Source organism: Cryptomeria japonica, chromosome 3, assembly GCF_030272615.1.
Source record: "Cryptomeria japonica chromosome 3, Sugi_1.0, whole genome shotgun sequence".
Taxonomy (NCBI): Eukaryota; Viridiplantae; Streptophyta; class Pinopsida; order Cupressales; family Cupressaceae; genus Cryptomeria; species Cryptomeria japonica.
The window spans coordinates 265,805,736-265,816,900 of NC_081407.1; positions in this window are offsets into that span (position 1 = coordinate 265,805,736).

Sequence of the window (11,165 nt, forward strand, 5' to 3'; positions counted from 1 at the left end):
GATTAAGTTCAAAATCACACAAAAATCATGTAAGTTAGATATATTTTTAATATGTATGTATTTTTTTGACAATATAAAGAAACAATTAACTTATAAAATATATTACAGTGAATAGGTTTGTTGTTTAAAGAGCTTAACATGAATGGTTGTCAATAGATAAACACCCTTTCATAGAATTTGCTAAATTTGTAGTGCTTAAGAATTTGAAAGAAAGTTTCGAGAAAATGTTCTTTATAGAAATTTGTGTCCCTTAATATGAAGGATGTTAGATTATTCATTTTTGTATATGACTTTGATTAAGAATGTTTACTATTGTAAAATAGCCAACATACGAAATCTAACTATGGATTTCAAGCTTAGTTCCAGATGAAAGCTAGTGCTTCATGAAATGTCATTACAAGAAGTTACAAATTATTAGAAATATTAAAGTGTTTGAAAATAAGTATGCATTGGCTTGTCAATTAATGGGAGTGAAAAACTCATCAACCGTAGAAGCTTTTTTTTATCAAGCGATTTCATGTTAAGTGGAGAATGACTTTGAACAATAGTTACAATGGTGGAGAGAAATTGTTTTAGGTTTGCAACATCGTTGAGTCCACAAAAATGATATGAACTTTCACACATTCACTCACTCATTTAGAACAAGCTTAAATTGTCAAGGATTGATGCATTCACAATCATCACAAGTCAAAGGGACCCACAAACCACATAAAAGCTAGGCCAAACAATAAATTAGTAGATAGAGAAGCAATGGATCTTATTCTTAAGAGACATAATGAAATGAATGGAAAATGTTACAAGATAGCAAGTTGAGGAAGAAAGACAAGGAAAAATAAGATGTAATGAAATCCTCTTACTTAATGAATTGACCAAAGTTCTTACTTAATGAAATTCTCTTATTTAATGAATTGAATAGTAAGATGTAAGGTGGTCTTCACAATGATCAACCAAGTTATAAGACTAATTTTTTTTTTGCATAATGTATGAAGAAAAATATCTTAGGTTAACCTTCTGCAAACTCATGCCAAGTGTCTATGCATCTTCTTAAACCTTATGAAAATCCATAGGAAACATGTGAATCTTTATCAAGCATAACAACTTATGGTATTTGACTATTGAATAGGATTTACAAGCATAATGATCAACATCATTCAACATACTAACTATTTTGATATACAACATATATGTTTAGAAGATCTCTAGCTTCACAACTTATTTAGTTATATTCTATTTTCTTTTGATTTAAGAATTTAATTTTTCTTTTGAATGATAAAAAATGCTACAAAAAAAGGAGAACCCACACTTCATATACATGTCTACCAAGAAAATTGTAACTACAACATCTAACAAAAATCCCCCTTCCACAATTCTTTCATGGACATCCATACCTTGTTCCAAAGTTCTCATTTTGGCACAAGAATGCTGACAAAGGTTGTGAAATTTGGCTTTACACCTACGAATTATATTTTCTTGAAAGTTTCTAAAGCCTTTTATGCACATCCATATTGTGCATTTCCTACAATCATTGCAATCCATGAGATGACATCTCTTTGTTTTCTGCAAATTGCTACCTATAATTGATAAAATGTTAAAAGTAAGGTCAAGTAAGAATTTTTTTATATAATAATTTTTTTCATTCAATTTTCTCTTTTGTATTTATAGCTTGAAACTCTAGTACATGGATCAATTTTTTAGAATTTTTTTATCAAGACATGGATTTTTGTCTTAACTATTTATCTAAAGTAGAAAAAAAATATCTCAATATGAAATCTTTTCTCTAGTGCATCATTTTTTTACATATTTTAATTAAATTTAGTTTATTTTTAACAAAATAATTAATCATATATTTTGATATTGATAACTTACATTTGGTAAAAATAAAACCAAAAACATATTAAATTATTAAAATATTAAAAACCTTTTTTTGAAAACTACGCTTATAAATCGACAAAGATATTTTTTTTATTATATTAAAATTTATATAAATAAGTAGGAATTGTGAGAACATCATGCTTTTCAAAGAATTTTATTTTTTAGTAAATTTGTTCCAAAGTCACGCTACATATTTATTTAGTAGATACTTCTAGTTAGAAAAAGGTATAACCTATATTTAATTTAAATAGAATGAATCCAAATTAATAGACAATATGCTTTATCAAAATTGATTTTTAAATAAAAATAATTAATTTTATTTGTGTTGATAAGTTGACCTAAAATGTGACATGACTTTAAATTTTACTCAATTAGTGGTTAACATTGCTTACATAAACTAATACAACTTTAGAATGATGATATAACAATATGTTTCATATTTTTGGTTTGCAACTACTTTAAGTAAGTTTTTCAAGATCATAAAATTTATCAATTATAACAAATAAATGCTAAAAACCTCAAAGACGATGTTCAACTCTCTCCATACCCTACTACATAGGGAAAGTTGAATACTTCACCTAGATCATGGTATTTTATGGTTTACAAACCTTGTTACAAAGCTTCTACAAATACAATTTGTTGGCTCTCAAAATAATAACTCCATAAATCCTATAGAATAAAATAAAATCTAAGTCATGGGGAAAGACAACCAAGGAGAATAGTGTAAAAGAATGGTGAAAACTTGATTATATATCATATTAGAAGCACAAAAATAATTAGAAATTGCAACATAACTGTAGAATAGTTACGCAATGTAGTAATAGTTACGTGAACAAGTAGAATATAACTAATTATTTTAGAATGGACACCGAAATTGGATATTTGACTAGAGAAGGTAAGATCATATTCTCTTCCTTAGAGTCTCCTAAACCTAGGAGGACTCCTAGGATAATTATAGAAAAATATAAATTAATGAGGCCCTCACAAAATAATTCTAATTAATAGGTGGATTCATCCTATATTTGTTGCATACATAAGACCTTGAGGACCTAATATTAAGTAGAAAAAAAATAACACATATGAATTAGAGGTATGAAATGAAATTATTACTCATCTAATTTAGATCTACAAAAAATATTTAACCTTCTTAATAATTATAAAAAATTGGTTCTCATAAAATACGGCATAAATTATTCTTACTCTAACTTAGATATGTATGAAAAACTCTAATCAACTGCATCTCTCTACATGTGAATGAAACATAATATTACTTAGGATCTGATAAAGGTTATGAAAATAAACTATGCACACTACTATGAATGATTAATATCAAACTAAACCATTTAGTTAACAAATATTTATATATTGGTGGAAGGACCATGTTTAGAAAATTAGTGCTTTGATATCGTAAAACGAATAAGTCAAACATTAACTTTTAAATACAACAACATTTACAAACGTATGAGAAATAAGAATGTACCTAAAGATGATAAATATGGCATTATGATAATGTAAATACATTCTCATATGTGTTAAAATATTTTACAACTAAGTTTTCTTTAGTAATACATTACTAACTAAGGAACCTAATATGATGCATTAAAAATGTTTGCTGAAAAAATATTTAAAGTAATTTCATAGATCCCTATGAGGAATATGTAAGGAAAGCATAGTGTGGAAATGCCTTCCTAGTGTCAATTAACAGGGAAGAATGCAGTTTAATACTTTTACAGGATGTTAAGAATCATATAGACAAACAAATATAATCAACACAGAGATAGAACACCAAGAATTAGGTGGGAAAACCCTTTCGGGAAAAAACCCACCACCAACAGTTGAACACTTTATTTCCAGTAAATGAATTTACAATAAAGTTTCAGTCTGCAACTACTGGTATTTGTTCTCAGATTCTCATGAACTGAACACTACAATTGACTATACATTATTAGTTTTTTTTCCCACAGTTATCTAATGGCTTCATATATTAGATTGTCGACAGTTCATCTAAGCAACTGCACCAACAGTTTGAAGTCTAACCATCTGCGTCAGTCTGCATTCATAAGAACCACAATATCCCACATGCACTAGGAAGTCAGTTCGATTCGTATTCATATACACCGACAAGACCATCTTCAATGTCCAAGTGTTTATCTTTTGAACTCCAATTTGAGCGCATACCCGTAGTCAGTCTCTACTCCATCGACCATTGGTAAAATGCTTCGTGAGTCACTCCGATCTCCCAATGATACCAGTAGGCGACTCCACTAATGCGGCTCCAAATAGGTTGACTCCATCCATTCATTGGAATAGCCTTCAACAGGTAGACCCGATCTCCCGATGACACCACAATGAATCGATCGGGCCATTGGCATAACCCAACAATGTAACCCTGATCACCATAGTCAATCTCATTGGGTCATTGACAAGATGACCAAATAGCTATCCTGATCGTTTGATCTTCCTTGATCTATTCCATGTCTACCTTAGCTGAGCTTCTCTCTCTTTTGCCATGGTGTTACTCCTTGGTTCGTCTGTGCATCTAGTTAGGTGCCACCTAACCTGCCACTAGACCACCACCTCATCAGTCACCAAGTCATGATGGTTAACCAGTGAGTATCTTCATCATGTGATATAGCGACAATCATCTAATCATCCAGGACTTGCTCACCAGTTAACTCGCCCGAGCTGCTCTCTTGCCAGGTCCCACCTTGGTTGCCAAGTCGTGGGAAATAACCTTCATGCATCTCGCCATAGTAGTATAGCGACAATAGTTTGATCATCCAAGACTTTCTCACCAGTTAACTCGCCTGAGCTTCTCTCTTGCCGGGTCCCACCTTGGTCGCCAAGTTGCGGGGAATAACTTTCGATCATCTTCCCATCGCGGTATAGCGACAGCCGTTGGATCATTTCAGACTTTCTCACCCAATAGCCGATCATAAGAAGATTCCATCGACCCATTGACAAGTATCACACCGATAGTTGTTCCATCAGGATAGGTTACTCCGATCAGTCTGAACACAAGTCAAGTTAATTCAAGGCACATATGTCCAACAAAATATTTAATCAATACGATAACCAAGCTAGAAAATTTAACCTAAAGGATACATACAACACTCCTATCCCTTAGCAAGTTTATTTGCAATATTCTCATCATCAAATCTCCTATTATGGCCTCCCACTCTCCGATTTCAAATTCTCACCTTGCATCCATGACTACAAGGGTTTACATGTCTTTATCCTATAATCTAGTGGTAGATATCTCCAATATAGGGTTTGTTTCCTCCTCTACAAAAACTTTACTTACTATTGTTGGGGATACTATCATCCCTGAGGCCTCATGATCTCTCTACTTAAAATATACTTTGTTGATTTATTACACAAAACCTTAGTAGGATCTTATGTTAAGGTTGAAACGTGCCTCCCCTACGTATCCTTTTTTCTAGAAGTGGTTCTTGGTTAGGAGACGTTGGACAATATTTCCTACTTTGAGAGGAAGGGTTTGATTTGTAGGTTCAATATCTTATGCCCATCACTTCTTGAGCTACATTCCTAGGTTTCAGATCACTAGAGCTTAGTGTTTTCTAGTAAGGTTGAGATTTACCCCTATACTCAGGATTTATTTGTTATTTATTTTGACTCTATAGTGTATCCTGATGTTGTTCTTACCTTGGGTGACTAGAAATGGGGGTTTCATTCTCTTTCCCTTCTGCTTTGTCACCCTCTTTCGACCCCCTAGTTGAATTTACTAAGGTTTCCCCTATCTGGGTAAGGTTTCCTTACCTCTCCCTCCATTTCTAGTGCAACTCTACCTATGAAGTTATATCTAATATGCTAGGACAATTCTTCTAGGTAGACCCTAATTCTATATATTTCTCTCATACTTCTTATGCTCGAATTTTGATGGATATGGACCTTTCGAAGATAATTCCTACTAGAATATTTCTGAAGGCAGGTACATTGCCATGGCGATAGATTTTGGACTATAAATGAATCCCTTTTTGTGTAGACATTGTCTTTCTATGAGTTGTTTGGCTTCTTCTTGTCCCCGTAGTTCTTTTCAAAACTCTTCTCCTAGCTAGTGGAAGGCTGCCAACCATTGCCATCTTATTATTTTTCCTACTACTTTAGATGTTAGGTCAAATTAATTGATAGACCTAGATCCCCCTTCTCCTGCTAGGTTGGCTATTTTAGTGGCCCAAGCCCTTGCTCTTGCTAATGTGGTTCCTCTTGTGTTTCATTCACTGTTTTCTTGACTTTTGGAATCATTACATCCTTAGCTTCTGACTTTTTATTCCCAAAATATTGATTTTCCTCTTCAAATTTGATGGCTCATTTATGTGATTCATCTGCTACCTTTGATAGTTCGTTGGGATGTACCTTTTTGTGTTCTCTTAGAAAGGATGTTTCTTCTTGCACTATTGTTTGCTACCAGAAAAGAACAATCTCTTATTTTGTAGAACATACAGATGGTCCTTTGGGTCCACTGGAGGTTCCTAACTCAAATTTTCAATAATAGTTTTGATTCTTTGTCCTACTCTATGGCCTATTTTTGATTTTTTTTCTAGCATTGTCACTATTTTATAGTTCTTGAGTGTTAGTCATTTTTGTTTGGTCTCCTAGCTTTGGTTACCACTTGGATAACTCTGTTGTTCTATTTTTGTAACAAAATGATGTCTTGATGGTTTTTGTTAGAGGCCCTTCCTTCCTTTATTTTAATAAAAAATATACTTATCCCCTAAAATATTGTAGAGATGTGTGGATACACATATATCATGAATATGATTATACATTTAACATCTATTAATTTAGAACACTTGAATTCATGAGGAAATAATTATATTGATAGGCAAAGATTTTCTAGAGCCAAGAAAAATAGGTATTTAAAACATGGAACAAACCCAACCAACCCCAAATTACTTCTAAAAATTTGTTACATATATATAGCTCATAATTCATCTCTTAGCTCAATAGCATGATAACATGAGAATTCAGCCTAGGTATAAGTCAATTAAGATCAAATATAAATTATACTAAAATATCACTGTGGGAAATTGAATATGCACTTGAATAAGAGAGTAAGCAACATATTCCATCAAATTTTATTATATTTATGCAAGGGATAAGAATTACCCAACTCATTCTAGTAACTTGTTATCTTCTTAGGCCCATAAGATAGCTTGTTCCAACCTCTATACACCATTCTTATACTTTATTTATTTTTATTGATCCATGAAACTTTTAGAAATAAAAACAATAACTAGGAGAAAGAGAAATAACACTTCTATATTCCTTCATATGTGAAATTTATATTGGAAACAACATATGACATCTTTTGTTAAAAAATATATTATGAAACTATGAGAAAGGCAAATAAATCATGTAGGTTCTAAATTGTGAAATTTTCTTGAAGAAAAATGGGTGAGATATCAATTCATATCCTTATATTTCTCTATTTTTACTTGCACACATATGATAGGAATTTTAAAATACTTTCAAGCACATTCCCAATCACTTTCAAAATCATCTAAGGCTTCACCACTCTTCATTACGCTCATACATGTTATCAATGTCAAACAAAATACATCTAGATGGATACTCATGGCAACTAACTATCCATTGAACATAAGCATGTCTCATCTAGTTGTAAGGAGTCATTGGTACCACCATTAAAATTACCAGTTATTGACTATGAAAACAAAACTTTAGAACATAGTCTCTTCGATTTTATTAAAAATATCATTTAAAACCCATTAATTGTGAGAATTTTCCCCACAAGTTTGTTAGTTTGAGCTCATGTGACACACTAAGATGAGGCCTTATACTACTAATTGGGCACATAATATCATCGATCATATCCACCTCCTAAGAAAAAAATTCAACTACAATTTTCTAACATATCAGTACATCCTTATTACTTTCAATGACATAAATCTAGGTGTCATATTCCTATGATAACTAATTAGAAATAATAGAAATACTATTGCAACCTTTCAAAAGATATTGAATACAATATATCATTTTTCATAATCACCATGATGGACACTATTGTAAGTATAGATGCCTAAAAGTGAGTAACACATTCTCTTCTCACCACTTTATCATTCTTCGCCAATTCTTCTATCAATATTGAGTAAATAATTTTTAATTATTTAATTAAACTAACATTACATCTCTTCATATATAATTAATTAAATATTTTTTTCTTATTTCAAATTAATTAATTTAATTAATATAGTTTATTTAATTAAAATGTAAAAGAAAAATGGAGAGCAATTAGCAAACTCGTAGGGAGTAGAAAGGAAGAAACAGCTAAACAAGGAGTGAAGAGCAAGGGCGAAAGAATTAGGATTGGGAATCACAACAACCTACCAAGTGTGAAAGCAAGAAAGATCTGGTAGAGCCACATGCTTGATATTTCAATAATTCAAAAGACCATAGGTAGAAAAACTTGAACTCAAACATACTAACAAGAGCAAATAAATTCCTGCTAGGGCATAATCAAGTGGTCAATAGCTAGTAACATAACAAAGGAAAACATGTTCCACAATGGGTATTTGAACATAGCAGATGAGTTGAAAAATGCACCATGGAAAAAATAGGTTTGATTCTACAAATGTAGAGGGCAAATATAATCTAAGGATTCAAAAAACGTCACACTTAGGAAAATTTCAAGCCACATTATGCAAGGCACCATGATCCAATCATCAAATCCGATAATCACATTCATTCTTCTCAAAATGGATATAAAAATATTAAGGATATGTTGAATTAGAATGGATTTAAAAGAAATCGATATGGGAAGTTTTGGCGATAAAGAAACCCTAATGCAAATCAAATAAACAATTGGTGATCAAATGTCTTAATGAACAAAGAGGAGCAAAATAGAAATAAATCAAGAAAATCACAGATGGTATGGAGAACAAAAGAAAAAAATAATCATTTGAGAAAGGATCCACAAGGTACACCCTCAAACCCTATTCCATTATCGGAGAAGCAATTCATTGATATTCATTGCCAGATTGATCATTGCAAAGATACAAAGAAATGACTTACTGTCAGAATGCTCACTGCAACATAAAAGGTTGAACTAAAAGGGATTGGATCCCCAAATGCATGGAATCAGTTCTCAGATTAAGCTCACATTAAAATTCACAAACTTTATAGTAGATCTAGTTAGAGATCTTTGTATAACTATCCTACAACAGGTCCGGTAAAGGACTAATGCACTACTGCAGTATTGTCTACCTTTGCTATCTGCAACTCACACTTTACACACTTCTACCTTGGTTGCTAACTCTCTTTCACATATCACATGAAGTTCCTTAATCTCCTTCTCACATACACTCTCATGTCTTTAGCTATTTCATATGTATATGTATATATACTAGAGGAAACAAATAAAAAATAGTATGTTGGCCAAGCCCAACATATTATCAAGACACTCATGTCAGCCTCTTCAAGATCTCTACACACTTCCTTTTACATACTTCATTTTCCAATGCATATACCAAGATTACCAGAATGGGGTAGGGTCATCCAAACCCAAGAATACCGACCCTTTATAACATAATTAAGTACAACATCACTAAACGGTTGAATCCACTCATAACAAGAATACCACAACATGAAACTTGAAGGGATACTACTGATATGACCAAACAACTAATATTGGGACACATGATTGATACCAGGACCAGGGGGGACTCAAAATTCTAGAACAAGGATCTTCCAGAGATTACCACATTATATATTACCTGCATCATACTACATCATAATTCTTGTCCAAAACAACAACATCTATCCATAACCAAATAAATACACATATTGACTGCATATAATATCCACACCAATATCCGAACCAATCCGGGCTACATATATTGTCAAGTGTAAACTGAATAGCTAGTTTGACATTAATGACAACAATATAAATAATATTCACATAAGTCTAACGATCCCCCCCTTTGTCATTGATGGAAAAACATATCCAAAACATAACTGCATACAACTCCCCCTTACTCATGCAACTCCAAGAAACCACATTCCTTTCTCCCCCTTTTGATATCAAGGATAAAGGATGCCTTTGATGAAAAAAGAATGAAAAGAAAAAGGAAGAAAAATATAATATATACGACTGTGAAAATGCCTGAACCTGAACACTACAAAAGAACCTTCAGCTTCTCTTCTTTGGAAAGATGATCTTGTATTTCTCCTTCAGATCTGGAAGAAGAACTTCCCAAGAATGTATGGCTAGTTTAATGCTAATTGAAAGGATTTTGTACTCTACCAAAAAATCAACTATATGGGAAAAATTATCTTGAGAAAATTGGTTCTACTCACACTCAACTGCATTCCCAAGCAATGCTGAAAAATTCTCGAATTTGGCCTCAACAATCTTCTTAACTTTCCAAAAAATGTTCACAAAGTCGTCTTTCTACCTCTATAGCAATACGAGTTCAGCTTGAAGAGAATTGATTCTTTTTCTCTGCTCACCGTTCTTGTCATTTAGAAAATCAAAAGACTTGCCTAGATTTGTTAGCTCATATTCAATAGAATCAATCTTAATTTTGTGTTTCACTGCATCTGTTGGCCTATAGATACAATACCTATAGACTCTTCTAGCACTTTGGATACAGTTCCTTTATTCCTCAATACATGCTAATAAGATCTTTTGCGCATTAACACATTCATTCAGCAGATTTTGCATCCCAGACCTTTTTCTTCGACTGGCTACTCATAAAAATTCTCCTTTATAACTTCATTCAAATATTTCAGAAGCAGATTACTTGTATTTCAAGACTCGTGGTGTTCTGGATCGAGTGATTCAATAGAATGCTTTCAATTCTATCTGACTCAACTGAAGTCAACCACATCACACCAATCTTCTTGATTCCATCCATACTGTCAACCGATTTCAAAAAATTAGATTCATCTTCTTAATCTCTAGCTTCCTTCTCTGCAACAACCGAATCTTCTTCAACTATAGGGGATTTTGTATCATCAATCACTAAAACATTTTCTACCTTTCTTTGCTTGGGCTTTGAAACACTAATAGGAACACACTCTCTCCTTTTCTTCTTTTTCGGAGGAAGAACCTCCAGAACTGAAAAATGTAAGATACAAATATTGGGCCAACACTCTACATGTCTAGAAAAGATTTGAAATAGGAAACACAAGCTTCTTCTTTATTATTCAGACTATTCAAATATCTAAATATCTGCCTTGTGATTGAAACACCAGATTCCCATATAACATTATCTTTTGCTAGAAGGGATCCCAAACAGTACATAACCAAA